The sequence below is a fragment of the Canis aureus genome, chromosome 31 (assembly GCF_053574225.1).
Source record: "Canis aureus isolate CA01 chromosome 31, VMU_Caureus_v.1.0, whole genome shotgun sequence".
NCBI lineage: Eukaryota > Metazoa > Chordata > Mammalia > Carnivora > Canidae > Canis > Canis aureus.
This window is the reverse complement of record NC_135641.1, coordinates 12,436,318-12,450,613: the sequence shown is the minus strand read 5'-3', so window position 1 is coordinate 12,450,613 and position 14,296 is coordinate 12,436,318. Positions and strand designations below refer to the sequence as shown.

The 14,296-nt window shown below is 43.3% G+C and overlaps 1 long non-coding RNA gene across 1 annotated transcript; it reads right to left on the bottom strand.

Moving 5' to 3' along the window:
* Window positions 1-864: 864 nt before the first annotated feature.
* LOC144302186 (uncharacterized) lies at window positions 865-13,607 on the bottom strand. The gene is made up of 3 exons (XR_013369029.1): window positions 13,361-13,607; window positions 4,129-4,280; window positions 865-1,128 (listed from the first exon to the last, which is right to left on the bottom strand). It is a non-coding gene; the product is annotated as an uncharacterized LOC144302186 (long non-coding RNA).
* Window positions 13,608-14,296: the final 689 nt, after the last annotated feature.

The window sequence follows — 14,296 nt, the reverse complement described above, 5'->3', positions numbered from 1 at the left end:
GGACTTCCAGGCCTTCTTAAGTGTCTGCCATGAGCTTCTGATTTCCTGCGTAACCTTCCCACCAGCCTGCACATTTCTATTCCCTTTGCCTGTTGTCTAGCGCAGAGCAAGGTGACTTATTCCGCAGAGACCTGTATTTTTCTGGCCACAGAAAGCAATTATTCTCAGAGATAACCCAGGAAAGCTTTGGAAGGTTCCATAAGGAGGTACATCAGGAGAGATTTTGATCCTGTAGGACCAGACTGCACAGTGTGTTGCTCATCCCCTGCCTGCACTCTTGGGATCTGTCCTTGTTTGGGGGTCCCTTCTTTCTGACATCCAACTCCCTCTTGCTGCTCCTAGTCTTCACCTTGTGTCTCTGGAGGAGGCCTGCCACCTTTCACCTTGAACCCCAACCGCACACTCTAAGTATGTATGGCATTTGAAAACAGTTGGCTTTCAATCCTAATAAATCCCCTTTGTCCTATATAAGGATGACCAGTGTACCCAAGACCACAACAGCCTTGGGAGACTATGGCATTGCTATGCCTACATTAACTTGGATTTCCCTAGCTTCTCTGCACTTGATAATGAAGAGTCTTAGTTTCACGCAGTGTCCTCTCCAAGTGTTTTGGAGCATCCCCTTGGTGCATCTCATGCTTCATGATCATGTTTGCTGTTGCGGACACTCATTTCTACCAGGTACTGGCTGTGGTCTATCCCCACTCAAACACTGCAGTCCTCGAACTAGTACAGGATTCAGAGCTAACTCGTGTTTGCCATACCTAAGAAGGGATCATCTATGTCAGAGCCACTTCAGCCTATGCCAGATTCCTCAGGAAATGAACCACACTTTATAAATAACAACTCTTAGCAGCATGCTAGTATTCTCAAAGGAGATTGGGAAATGAATTTGTCTAAATCCGAGGAGCACTGAAAGGAAGAAACAAGCTTAGAATTTTTAGCTTAAAGAAGTGAGGAGTGCCTCTGGACACAATCGTAAAATGGGCATAGAGATCTTGGGGCTGTTGACAGGCCGCATCATTCATGTTGATCCATTAGAGGTGTTGGAGTGCACCTGTCAGCCCGAGTCCTCACTCAGTGCAGCATGTATTCAGTGTAACTTGGGTTCTGGACTTTTGAAAACTACTGTTATAAAGAAAAAAAAATTGTTTTGGAGACCAGATGACTGAGATTGACCCAAAGAAAAAATGAAGATATTTCATGCAATTATAAAACTATAAATTTCACGAAGTAAAAATTTGATGCTCTATGGCTTTAAATGTTTTAAAAACATTTAAAGAGCTTTGCAGTTATCTTTAAATATCAGTGGTTGAGGGAGGGTTTTTTTTTTTTTTTCGGCAAACGTGTGTGAAGGTGTAAATTCAGATCTTAAGTTCACTTTAAAAAATTAAATTGATAGAGTCCTAATAAAGCAGGAGGTAAGCAGTCACCCAGTTTCATAGTCTTCACTGAACACATCACCATTGTGACTGATGGAGTAATACGTTAAATATCTCTGATAGTTCCATTGAGGATTCTATCAAATACAGGGGAAAAAAACACATTTTAAACATAATCACGTGTGCAGAAAATAGGGATGACCCTGCACCATCAAGATGGCATATTGACAGCACACTATGCTTTTGAATTATGAGGTACATCTGCAGGACACCAGATGGTGCCCATCGCTATAAACCTATCCATCTTGTTTATTTCAGAGATTGAACAACATAAAGAAAAAGAATTTGTGTGTCATGAGAGCTACCTCTGGTTGCCAGGATTCCAAACCAAGACTTGTAAGGGCATGGGCCCATCAGACAGAAGTGGTCCATACTGGCCCGACAGCCTGCTTGCGCCCTGAGTTAGTTGTCTTGTCTACACTGCCCGGTGTGATTCATGTAATTCTTGTGAGCCCTCAGCTATGAGAGATCAGGTGCTAAGAAATCCACACCTGCATCTTCCAATGTTCCATTTTTTAAGACCTCAAGGATCGCTGATATCAATTATTGTTCAACGAGGATTGTATTTTTCTGAGATGGAAGCAGTGCCTGGTTTTGCTGACATAGCCACCCATCATTCCCGAGACAGACACTAAAATTACACTTGACACCAGAGGTTGAGTGCTACAATCTACCCGCCTAATTCTGTCATCACCCGTAACTTTATTTCCTGCTCCTTCCTTGGGAGTGTAGGTATGTCACATGCTATTCAGTCTTTGAGAAAGTTTCCCCCAATGAAAGGAGAGAGGAACTACCTATATTTAGATGAATTTACTTAGGAAAAAAAGGCAATTATTGTTTCAGAACCTATTTGTAAGATGGCTGCTCAGAACAGCATTTCCTTAGATAGATTGTCATTTGTTGGTAAGTTTTCAGCTTGCAGAGCTCCCTGGACATTATGATGGGGTGCAATGAAGACTGAGGGGTGCCCTTGGACTGGATCCTGGATCCCTGACTTCAGGGATCCAGTTCCTGGGTTCCTGTTTGCTCCCACTTGGCCTCTGTAAGCCTGAAACCGTTTATCTATATTGGAGTTCCTTTTTCTCCAGAAACATTTTTATTTTCTTTAGAAAGTCAGAGTCCAATATAGCAGCTAAAAATCTCCTTCCAGGCCACCCCCTTTCTAGGTGATTCTCTGGAAGTCAAGGCAATTAATCTCCTCTGTGAACTTGAACCCTGACTTTTTCTGCTGTGGATCATCTCTTCACTGCTGAGGTGACATAACGCATCCTGTGGTGTTTGGTCAGACTTGGGCTCCTCACAGTCCGGTGTTTTCAGTTTATTATTTTTTTCCTCCTCAGACTTAGCCACGGCCACGCAGAGGCCATGTTCATTTTTCTGCACTTGTTTGGTGGGCCACAGTCAGCCTCAGAATGAACTGACTTCAGTCCTAGGACTCGCCAGGTGTGCTAGAGGAACATTCCCTATCTGGGAGAGTGGATTTCTCCTGAGGAACCAAATCCATGGGGGGTAGTTGAGAAAGCAGAAACCATGGGAGCTATTTCAAACAAAGGGGACACGAATGACTGTTCACACAGATGTTGAACATCTGAACAGGTAAAAAGGGGTAACCCAGGTATTAGTAAATCTCAGAAGCACCTAACATCTCTAGAGTTTGGGTTACCCATTTATTAGTAAGTGGAGGAAGCTGCTAACACCTCCATAGTTTGGAGAAAAAGAAGGGAAAAGTGGGATTATCAGCTTTGAAGGTCAGAAGAGGGACCCCCACAAAGCTGGTGCTCACACCTCAGAACTAAAGGACAGCTTTGCTTAGATCTGAGAATGAGTCACCCTGTAGTAGACCCTGAAACACCAGGAGTATGGGATGCAGCTGGTCCCGGAAGTTAGTGCCCCAGGGAGAGCCTTGAGCCATAGGTGCCCTATGCTGGGAGTGAGTGGGGAGCTTGAACCAGGAAGGACAGGTCTTTCCCCTCCTCTTGCCTTCCAGTCCCTGTCCAGTGTCTCTACCCATCGTGCATAAGAGGAAATAGGTGAGAAGGTATGAGAAGTGGTTTCTGAGTTGCAGTCTCAGGACTTCATGGTCTCAGAGCAGAGACACAATAGTAACTAATCTCTTGGGCTACTTGGCATCCATGTCCACCCTTCTGGCTATGTTTCCCATCCTAGCGTCTGCCATCTTCTGGTTTAGAAAATGCAGCTATGCCCCATAAAAATGAAGATGGTCTCACCTACGAAGAGGGAGACGCAACACCTCAAAAGTCACTAAACCTACATTGCGATCTTGTTGGTTTCTCTGCTAGTTCAGTCACAACCCATATGAGCATTCTGCAGACTTAGAATCATTTACTCTAGCAAATGAAGAGCCTTGGGACACAAAGATGGCCACAGTCCCAACTCTGATTCAGTGGAACCATTGTTGTGTGGCCTGGGGAAATCACTCCTCTCTTGGGAACTATGACAGTTTTATGTGTCAGGTTGACTGGGCCATGGGGCCCTCAGATTTTGAGCCATTTTATTCTGGGTGTGTCTGTGAGGGTGTTTCTGGGTGAGTTTAATATTTGAATTGGTAGACTGAGTAGTGCAACTTGCCCTCTCTAACTTAGATGGATCTCTTCCAATGAATTGAATGACCTGAATAGAACAAAAAAGACAGACAGTCCTGTGAGTAAGGGGGAAGTCTATGTACCTTAAACTGAGACATTGGTCTTTTTCCAGCTGACTCAAGGTCTCCAGTCTATCAGCTTTCAGACTGAAATTACAGCATCAGCTCCTCTGGGGCCCCAGCTTGTCAACTGCAGATCTTGGGACTTCTGAGTCCAGGATTATGTGTGCCAAATCCTTATAATAAATAAATTAAATGAATAAATAAATAAATTAATTAAAAAACTATTGATTTGTTTCTCTGAAGAATCCCAATATAAGAACCCAGGATTGGAATTAGGGGAGGAAAGTGAAGCATTTGCCTCAAGCACAAAATTTTAGGGGCACCAAATATGTATAAATAATATTTTAATGCAATGTCTTAAAAATCAAAATCAATGCAAAAAATCCAGGATGAACAAAATTAGCAAAATTCTTTTTTTTTTAAAGATTTTATTTATTTATTCATGATAGTCACACAGAGAGAGAGAGAGAGAGAGAGAGACAGAGACACAGGCAGAGGGAGAAGCAGGCTCCATGCACCGGGAGCCTGACGTGGGATTCGATCCTGGGTCTCCAGGATTGCGCCCTGGGCCAAAGGCAGGCGCCAAACCGCTGCGCCACCCAGGGATCCCCAAAATTCTAAATAAAGGCAAGATCTGATGTTAGCAAAGGATTATTAGAGCCTGAAGCAAAAGAAAATGTGTGGGCCCTTATGTACATGATTTTATGTATTTTGTTTTGGAGGTTAGTTTTTTTTGTATTAAAATATTTTTAAAATTATCAAAAAATTGAAAGTAGCTGTATTGAAATGTCTAGCACAAAATTTAAATGTTTTATTTATTATCAAAAGCAGAATTCACTATAACATTACTTTTCAGGCTTTAATAGAAAAAACTCATCAGTGATATTCCCAATGTCATCTTTTTCACTTACCTCATTTCAACTGAGAGAATTGTCATGTTTAACACTTTTGCTTCACCAAATGACAGTCTTAAATAAAGCTGAATTAACTTCAGATTACTAATCCTTTCCTTATTTAAATTTCCGGTATTTTGTTCAACACAGATTTTTTTAATTTTTAATTTTTTAAAACTATTACATGAAAACATAATTTATCTTGATGACCGAGTTTTTGGTGCCCTTTAAATTTTACATTTGAGGCAAACCTGTCTTACTTGTTTCACTATGAACCTGGCCCTACCCCAATAGAGAGCCCAGGAGGAAAACATTGCACAAGCATGTTGCGGTGTGTAATAGTGAGATGGGATTGTCGGAGAGCAGCTCAGTTTTCACCCCTTCGGTTTCCAGATCTGTTCATACTGCCCATGAAGAAATAGCATATGTCCATTGGATTAAAAAATATATATATATTGCTTCCTCTAAGACAGCTCCCCAGATTTTTAGGTTATTATTTCTTAACTGGAACCACAATTAAAGATATAGATAGGTTCACTATTCTATCTGCTTATCTGCTTTTCAATGATAGGTTATATATTAAGACCAGAAAATTCCACGGACACAAGTCCATTACTGTGTGTCTTTTGCTGTGACTTTTGTTGTTCTATTAGGAGCAGTGATGGTGAGGTACCACAGCGGTGAATTGGGCATCCACAGATATTGGTGCTGGCAGTAGCATTTCAGGTCAGAAAGTCAAATCCATATCCAAAGTTCTTGTCTATTCTGGAAGGACAAATTATCATGCCTTCCATGATGGAAAGCATCTCATCCAACTAATTTGGCACAAGGCACTTGGATGTTCTCCTCAAGGAATGATAGTTGCTGTGTCAGGGCACAGTGCTGTCAGCAGGGTAGGAACTCAAGAGAAACAAGAGCCGGGGTAGCTTTGGTGAGAGGATTCTATGTTGTTGACCCCATATGTTGCTTCATAGCAAATTTCATGATATTTTGTTTCACACCAGTGTGGCTGGGGAAAGAGGACACCTGTCAGAGCAGGTCATCTTGTCTACCTGGTTTTGCCAGCCTCCTCTGCAAGGATGCCCTCTGATAGGCACTCACATTGTTTGCAAACATCCTCACAGCCTGTGCTTATTCTGCAAAATCCTTCCATATACCTACTCTGTAGGCTTTCAACCCTGTGCATTCCAAGTCTCTGACCATCAGCCAATCCATTGGCCAAAGTGTGTAAACCAGTGGAGAGTGCTTTCTCTGCTGCGTTTCAGTCTAGAAAAAAAATGGGCCATATTTATTTTGCTTAAAGTTCTGGGCATGGAGAGAATTTATCTTCAACTCTTGTCACTGATGGATATTCCTATGTGATGCCACAATGTTATAGCCATTGACCATGGATTGAGGCCACTATATCACAAAATATTTATGATAACAAAGAAGGAAAATAATAAAGTATGTTATTTATACAATTACATCGTGGTTCCATTATTTGATCCACTATTTGATTCCATTATTTGATCAAGCCCTGGTCTCTTACCTGCCTTTTCCACCAGATGATGGATTTTCTGCATTCACTCTCAATCTGACAGCTTGGCAACCAAGAGGATCCCATACCAAGTGGGGAAATATGTCTTAAAAGCAGAACGTTTTTGAATTTTTGTTTCAGAAACCTAAAATCTGCACTGTGACTCATCTGTTTGGATGGGTTGTATCATAGTCTCCATGCAGCATCCCTACTGGTCATCGGTGCTTTAAGCAATTACTGGCTCATCAGACTCCTGTGGGAGAGCATTTAGCCATGAGGGGACAAAAATCATGTGTCACAGAGTAACTGAAGCTTTCCTCTTTTTTAGTCAAACACACTTGACACATTTTTAACTGTCCTGCATTGATTTCTCTACAATATTAATAATTTAAAATACCAGTTACCTAGTTATTTAGCATTTAATAAGCTCATTAGATTGTGCATTTGTTTGCAGTATGCAGTGATTCCATATAGACTCAGATGCAAATTATATTTTCCTCACATGCTGAAATGAACATACAACGTAACATAAATGAGTAATGAAATTATATGTTAAACATACATAATTAATGCACAAAAGGCTTGCAAAACAAAATTTATAAACAAAGCAATATTAAAGCAAGGGTTTCTTAATGAATAAAAAGTTTGCTTGAGTAAAGTTTGGGGTGAAAGGGGTAGGATGGAGTATCTAGTCACATGCTGCTTGAGGGGAGGCTAAATGGACAGGAACAGGCAACCCGTGTCTGAACCGGAAATGGTAGGCAGTCTCCCTTCCTCATATATGAGCCCCCAGAAGTGAATAGATAGGAGCACAGACAAAGCAATGCTTAAAAAAGGAAAATAAAGAAAAATGTGTGTGCATGAGTTGGCTAGGGCAGTGCTAACAAAGTACCACAAACTTATTGACTGAATCATCACAAGTTTATTGTCCCTCAGTTCTGGGGCCCCAAAGTCCCAAATCAAGGCAGAGCTGGTTCCTTCTGAGGCTATGAGCGAGACCCTGAGCCAGGCCCCTCTCCACTTTCCTGGAGGCTTGCCTGAAGGCTTTGATGTCCCTCGGTTGGGGCAGAGGGACTCCAATCTTTCCATGGTGTCTCCCTGTGTGGAGTGTGTGTGTCTGGGTCCCAATCTCCCCTTCTCACATCAGTCTTACTGGATCGGGGCCACCACAATGACCTCATCTCCACATGATCACCTGCAAAGGCTCTTTCCGGATAAGCCAAGCTCCCAGGTACTAGAGATGAGGACTTCAACATCTTTTGGAAAACACACTTCAACCCATGACAGTGAATTTCATACTCTTCGCTTGAGACGGTGCTGTGCCCGAGAGCATGGAGTGCTTGGAACAGTGTCTTTAATGTGATGCTCTGCTCAAGTCTCAGTCAGAGCCCATCATCTCTCTGCCTTTAACATTTCATGTCGGCATCTGTCTTGAAGTATTTGGGACTCTCTGCTTGCCTTCTTTCCCTGTGCCACAGAAATTGGCATCATGTCGAGTGAGTTTCCCAATAAATGCCTTGCTCGGGATGCTAACAGTGCTTCTGTGTTTTCACTTCTCATTCCTCTCAATTCAGCCTCCCCAGCAGAACCTAAAAACATTTGCTTCGCTTCTGTCACTTTAACTTGCAAAGTGTCAACAAAATGGGACATGCACCTCGTGATTGCTTCATTGTTGTTTAATAGGCTTGCTATTCTAGAAAAGTTTCAGATTTCCAGAAGAATGTTGTGAGCACAGTTCAGAGAGTTCTTACGACTCCACACCCAATTTCCCCTCTTGCTCACATTGTGCATTAGTGCAGGACATTTGTCACGGTCAATGAACCACTACTGATACGGGATTATTAACCCAAATCTTCACCTTAGTCATGTATCTTGATGTCTGTTTTCTCTCCCAAGGTCCCCTCCAGGATGTCACATCACATTCAGTTGTCCAGTGCCTTCAAGGTCTTTCTGGCTATGACAGTTTCTCAGACTTTCCTTGTTTTTTTGTGACCTTGACAATTTTGGAGAGTATGGGTTAGGTAGTTTGTAGACTCCTCCAAAAGAGACTCATTAGATGCCCTTGTATGGTTGGCCTGTAGTCATGGCTTTTAGCAGGAAGACCACAAGGGTGAAAGGTGGTTCTTGTCACATCTTATCAAGGTTACATGCTACCCGCACAACTTATCAGTGGTGATGTTGCCCTTGACTACCTGGCTGAGGGAACGTTGGTCAGATTTCCTCACTGTGCATATAATTTTTCCTGTCTACACTGTACTCTATGGAAAGAAGTCATTCTAGATAGCCTGTCCTGAGGTGGGGACACCTAGGTCCACCTCTGAGGGAGGAGTATCTATATACATGAGTTAAAACTATTTTGCTCAGATTTATATCTTTTCTTCCCCTTATATATTTATTCAATTCTTTCTTTATATCACTGTGGACTCATGAATATTGATTCCATAAACCAATACCAGGTACTTACTGTGTTACTCAAGCTGTTCTTGCATTGGGCTCTGGGAGTTCTTTCAGTTGGAACCTGTATTTGACAAGTTCCCATGAATGTGTGTGTGTGTGTGTGTATGTGTGTGTGAGAGAGGGAGAGACAGAGACAGAGACAGACAGAGCGAGGACCTTACTGTAGGACAGTGTAAGATGCTCTAGCTTCATCTTGCATTTTTCTGCTCAGTCCTGGAATCAGCCATGTATCTTGGAGCCCTTGTTACTTTATTGGAGGGTAGTGTTGGAAACCATGGTCTGGGTGATTGGTGTGTCCTTGGCTCCCAGTATTTTTGTTTCTAGGCCCAGTCTGCCGACAGATCAAGGAAATATACATATATGTGTGTGCCCTAATATGTACATGTGCATATCTATAAATATTTCTACACATAGCCATACCTCTATATTAAGCTAGGTTTGAGATTATGTTCATGTCTCCAGCTGCCATCCTTTAACACATGGATCATTCCACCCCTTGCTTGTCACAAGCCACCTACTCCAACAGAGAGAAACCAAACATATATCACATGCTTCAAGTGCTTCCATAAATCTTAACTCCCTACGTGTCAATGGAGAAGCAAAAGACCACTTGTGTATTTACATAAAAAGACTAACACTAGCAGGATATCTGGGGGCACTGCTGGGCTAGAGAAAAAATGAGGTCAGTGACCTATAGTCTGAGAGTAGCTGGGCTGTTCAGCAGCCCCTATCATGGTGCCTCGGTTGGCACCTGGGCTACAGAATCAAGGTGGCCTACAGCCTTCAGGGAGTTCCTATGAAACAGCTCCTTGTTATCACTTCTGGGAGTCAGAAATCTCTGAGAGTGTGGAGAGAGGAAAGTAACCTTTTTCGAAATATGGGAAATGGGTATATGGTAGGCTCTCTACTCAGTACATTGTGAATATATCCAGACCCTTGAAAGCTTGCTAGTCTACCTCAAAGCTGTGCTTCTAATGCCTTAAATGTGGCAAGAAGGTGTGCTTAGCTTCACATGTGAGTGTAAACATGACAGAGTAGTCTTATTTTCTAAATCTTCAGACTTTGAAATGTTTGGATTTCACCTATTCCCTCTAATTCTGCTTAAAACTAGATGGTTCTTTTCTGAGATCGAATCTTTCCTCTAGGACTTTATCAAATAGAATAATAACAATGAACTTACCCTAACAGGTTCACCAACAAATGTCTGCCCAAAGCCACTAGTTCACTTCATCAGGTTATTACCTGCCTTCAAGTTATTGAAGATGATGGTCTGACAAAATGTTCCGTTACCACATAACATGCATAACCACCTTCCAGCGTCTTAATTTAGTAATCTCATCTCCTGCCTGCAGCTTTACAGCCAAGGCCATGTAGTTTTCTTGTTTTTTAGGGAAACACCGCAACTCCCCAACCTAATGTTCTCAGAACTCGATTCTTGGGCCGGCCAATGATAGAAATGAGGCTGGACCCAAAAGTCAAAGACACAGGCAAGGCTTTACTGGGGCCACAGCTCGAGCTGAGGGGAGACACAGCACCAAGAGAACAGTGAGGTTGGCCTCTCTGAGCAAAGGCGAAGCTCTGCTTACACAGAGGACGCTTCTGCTCAGATTCCCGGTTCTGGTCCAACTTGCTAATGAGGGAACGGGAAAAATGCACTTGGTCTTGATTGGTTGGAAGGACCTCATCCTAGTTGGTTGATTCTGGCAGGCAACTCAGGCCTCTCCTTGGTGCTTTTTGGAACCGAGGTCCCCTGTTTTAATTACTTACTTACTTAATTAATAATTTAAATTAAATTTGCCAACATACAGTGGTCCTCTTTTTTTATTTTTAAGATTTTTATTTATTTATTCATGAGACACACACACACACACACACACAGAGGCAGAGACACAGGCAGAGGAAGAAGCAGGCTCCATGCAGGGAGCCCGACATGGGACTCGATCTGGGGTCTCCAGGATCAAGCCCTGGGCGGAAGGCCGCGTTAAACCGCTGAGCCCCCGGGGCAGCCCAGTGATGCTCTGTTTTAAGCCCGATTTGCATATGGGGCCACATCCTGCTGCATCTGTTTCTGTTCTGCAAGAGAAGAAGTTGAACCATAGCAGCCGATAGAAAGTGGCCCTGGGAGGATCCCTGGGTGGCTCAGCAGTTTAGTGCCACCTTCAGCTCAGGGCATGATCCTGGAGTCCCAGGATCAAGTCCCGCGTCAGGCTCCTGGCACGGAGCCTGCTTCTCCCTCTGCCTGTGTCTCTGTCTCTTATGAATAAATAAATAAAATCTTAAAAATAAAAAAGTGGCCCTGGTACCCAGTGTTTTTTACTGGGGCCCGTTTCCATGGTTGCCGACTGCCTCTTGGGGTTCCAGTTTCTGTGTTAGTAAAGCTTTGCTGTGATGATTGTGCACGAACTTTCCCCGAGTCTCAGTAAAACACAGGTTTCTCATTCACGGCTCCGTGAGTTGCCGGGGCAGTTTTTCTCAGGCTGCAGATCAGATTCAGGTTGGCTCCAATTTCTACCATTTGGTTACAAGTATTAGCAATTTTCTGATGCCTGGTATATTTCAGGTCTTTAAGGACACCTTACCGTGGGTTTACAAAATAATTCCTGTTTCATGTGGCAGAAGGAAATATTACAGTTTCCTAATGGACTCTGAACTGAGATTGCACGTGACACTTGATATCTCAAGTGTGGGACTGGAATCAAAGCCAGCACGGGAAGTTCCTCTGGTTTGAAGGTGGTGACTTTCACTGAAGTCATGTCCTCAGCCTTCCAAGGGCTCTGGTGTGTCATTTCCCCGCAGGATCATGACATTACAAAGACATGACCTTGAGCTGTTGGCAGACGGAGAAGAAGCAGTGAGAACCGGTTTTTAGGTGAGTTGGCCATGGTCACGAAGCTTGCAGGCAGGACAGTGAGAACTTGCACCAGCCAAAGGCCTGACCCTGCATCTTTGCTCTCTCCACCCCCACCCTTCTTTCCCCTGGAGGGCAGCTCGTCACCAAGGTGGTAGTGGAAGGACAGGCAGCGGTCGGAGATGCATCACCTGACATTCACAACACAGAAGAGTGGCATTCCCTAAGCACCTGGGTCTGAATAGAGTCCCTTGTAGCCAAGAGAAGACGATAATGTGATTGTGCTGGGCTGTTGTCGTGCTCTCCACTCGGCAGTCTGCCTCTGCAATCCTGTGGTTGAAATATTTATGGATAAGGGGAGGTGTCATCTACCCACACCAGCTCATGTTGATGGGGTTATCAGAGAAACTCAAAGGAGCAAAGTATTTCCCACAAGTACTTCGCGTGATAGCCTTAGGTTTCCAAGTTAAATTATTTCAGCAAAGTTTATGCATGGATTCCAGGAATTATTTATAAGGTGTTTTCTATGGCAGGAAGTAGTGAACATCCTAATATAGGTCTGATCATAGTTTAATTCAAATTACTCACAAAAGATGAATCTAAGGGAAAAGTTGTTGCCAAAATACCTTACTTGCTTCATAGTCTGGGATCTGGGACATATGCCAATCTATTGGGAATGTAATATTTGTAACCCTTGAAGCAGTTGAAGCCAAAATGTTGAACTCAGCATTTTTTGAGATCTAACTGGATTGACTTATTAAGATCTATATTGCTTGTTTAAAACTTTTATAAGGGTTCATCATATAAGTAGACCACATTTTAAATCCATTTATTTAGTTTATTGTTTATTTTAGTTAATTAATTAGTCAATTAATTAATGTTAGAAACTCTGCAAAATATTGTGGGTTTTGTGAACATACCTCATTCAATACTTTCTCATTATTTTTGACTAAAAGAATGACAATGAATGTTTTTCCCATATTTTGAAATACAGTGAGATTAGGAAGACTCTAAGGGGCCTGAACTTGAAAGATGACCTGCCTTTGGGACTGAGGGAGGCCACAAGCAGTGTCCACTGCTGGATATACTGGGGGAAGCCATATCCGGCCACATGAATGGGCCCCCTTGATGCAATGAATGCTTATCGAGTGAATGAATGAATGAATGAATGAATGAATGAATGAACAGCATGGAGTAACTATGGGAGATAGCCCAGGTGGATGTGCTGGGGCTCCAAGATCAGCAACTTTGCTTTTCTCACAGGTCAAGCCAGTTATATGTGAGCAGAGGAGAGGCTGGCTGTGAGCTAGAAGTCTCAGCACAGGACTTTTATCCTGGGGGGAATTTCACAAAAGAAAGCTTAGACCCAGTGACAGGTCCCTGACTCAATGTTCACACCAACAGGCAATTCTTGGGCACCAGCAGGGTGGTGTGGGGCAGGCTGTTCGCGGCTGTAAATCAGAGGATTCTCCAACCCACTTCTTGGGTTGAACATGCTACCATGGCTGGAAGAATGCACAGAAACATTTTACTCACCAGGTGACTGTTTTCTTACAAGAGGATGTGACTCAGGAAGAGACAGATGAAAGAGATGCACAGGGCAAGGTCTGGGGAAAGGACACAGAGCTTCCATGCCCTTGCCAGGGGCTGTTCTCCCTAAATCTGCAATGTTCACCAACCCAGAAGCTCCCAAACTCCTTCTTTGGGGTTTTTATACAGGCATGATTGACAAAATCCTTGGCCTTTGGTGACTGATTCAACCTCTAGCCCCTCACCCCTCCCAGAAGATCATGGGGGTTGGGTTAGAAGGTTCCAACCTTCCAATCACATGACTAGTTGTCCTGGTAACCAGCCCCCTCACCCTTAGGTGGGGGTCCAAAATTAATCTCTTTTTTTTTCCTTTTTAAAGATTTTATTTATTTATTCATGAGACACACACACACAGAGAGAGAGAGAGAGAGAGAGAGGCAGAGACACAGGCAGAGGGAGAAGCAGGCTCCATGCAGGGAGCCCCACGTGGGACTCGATCCAGAGTCTCCAGGATCAAGATCTGGGCTAAAGGTGATGCTAAACCACTGAGCCACCCAGGCAGCCCAAAAGTCCTCTTTAACATAATAAAAGGCACCTTTATTGCTCTCCTCACTTAAGGGATTGAAGAAGTTTTATGAGCTCTGTGCCAGGTGATGAAGGTCAAATAAATATTTCTTACTATAAATCTCAAGATCACACTCAGGGCTTGGGTTATAGAGATTAGGGTGCATGATGTCAGATGGACCTAGGGAAGAGAGCTTTTGCTTCAAGGGGCTCTTTTAGGAAGGGGCGGAATCTGTGGTGATTGGGAGACCATTCTAACCCTGAGATCTGCGAGTCTCAGAAGCCAGGCAGGAAGGAGTTGTCTTTACAGAGAGGAGAGGACAGGGCTACAGAGAACGAGGTGAGGGAGTGGGTGGCCTGTTGGACAACTGATCAAGG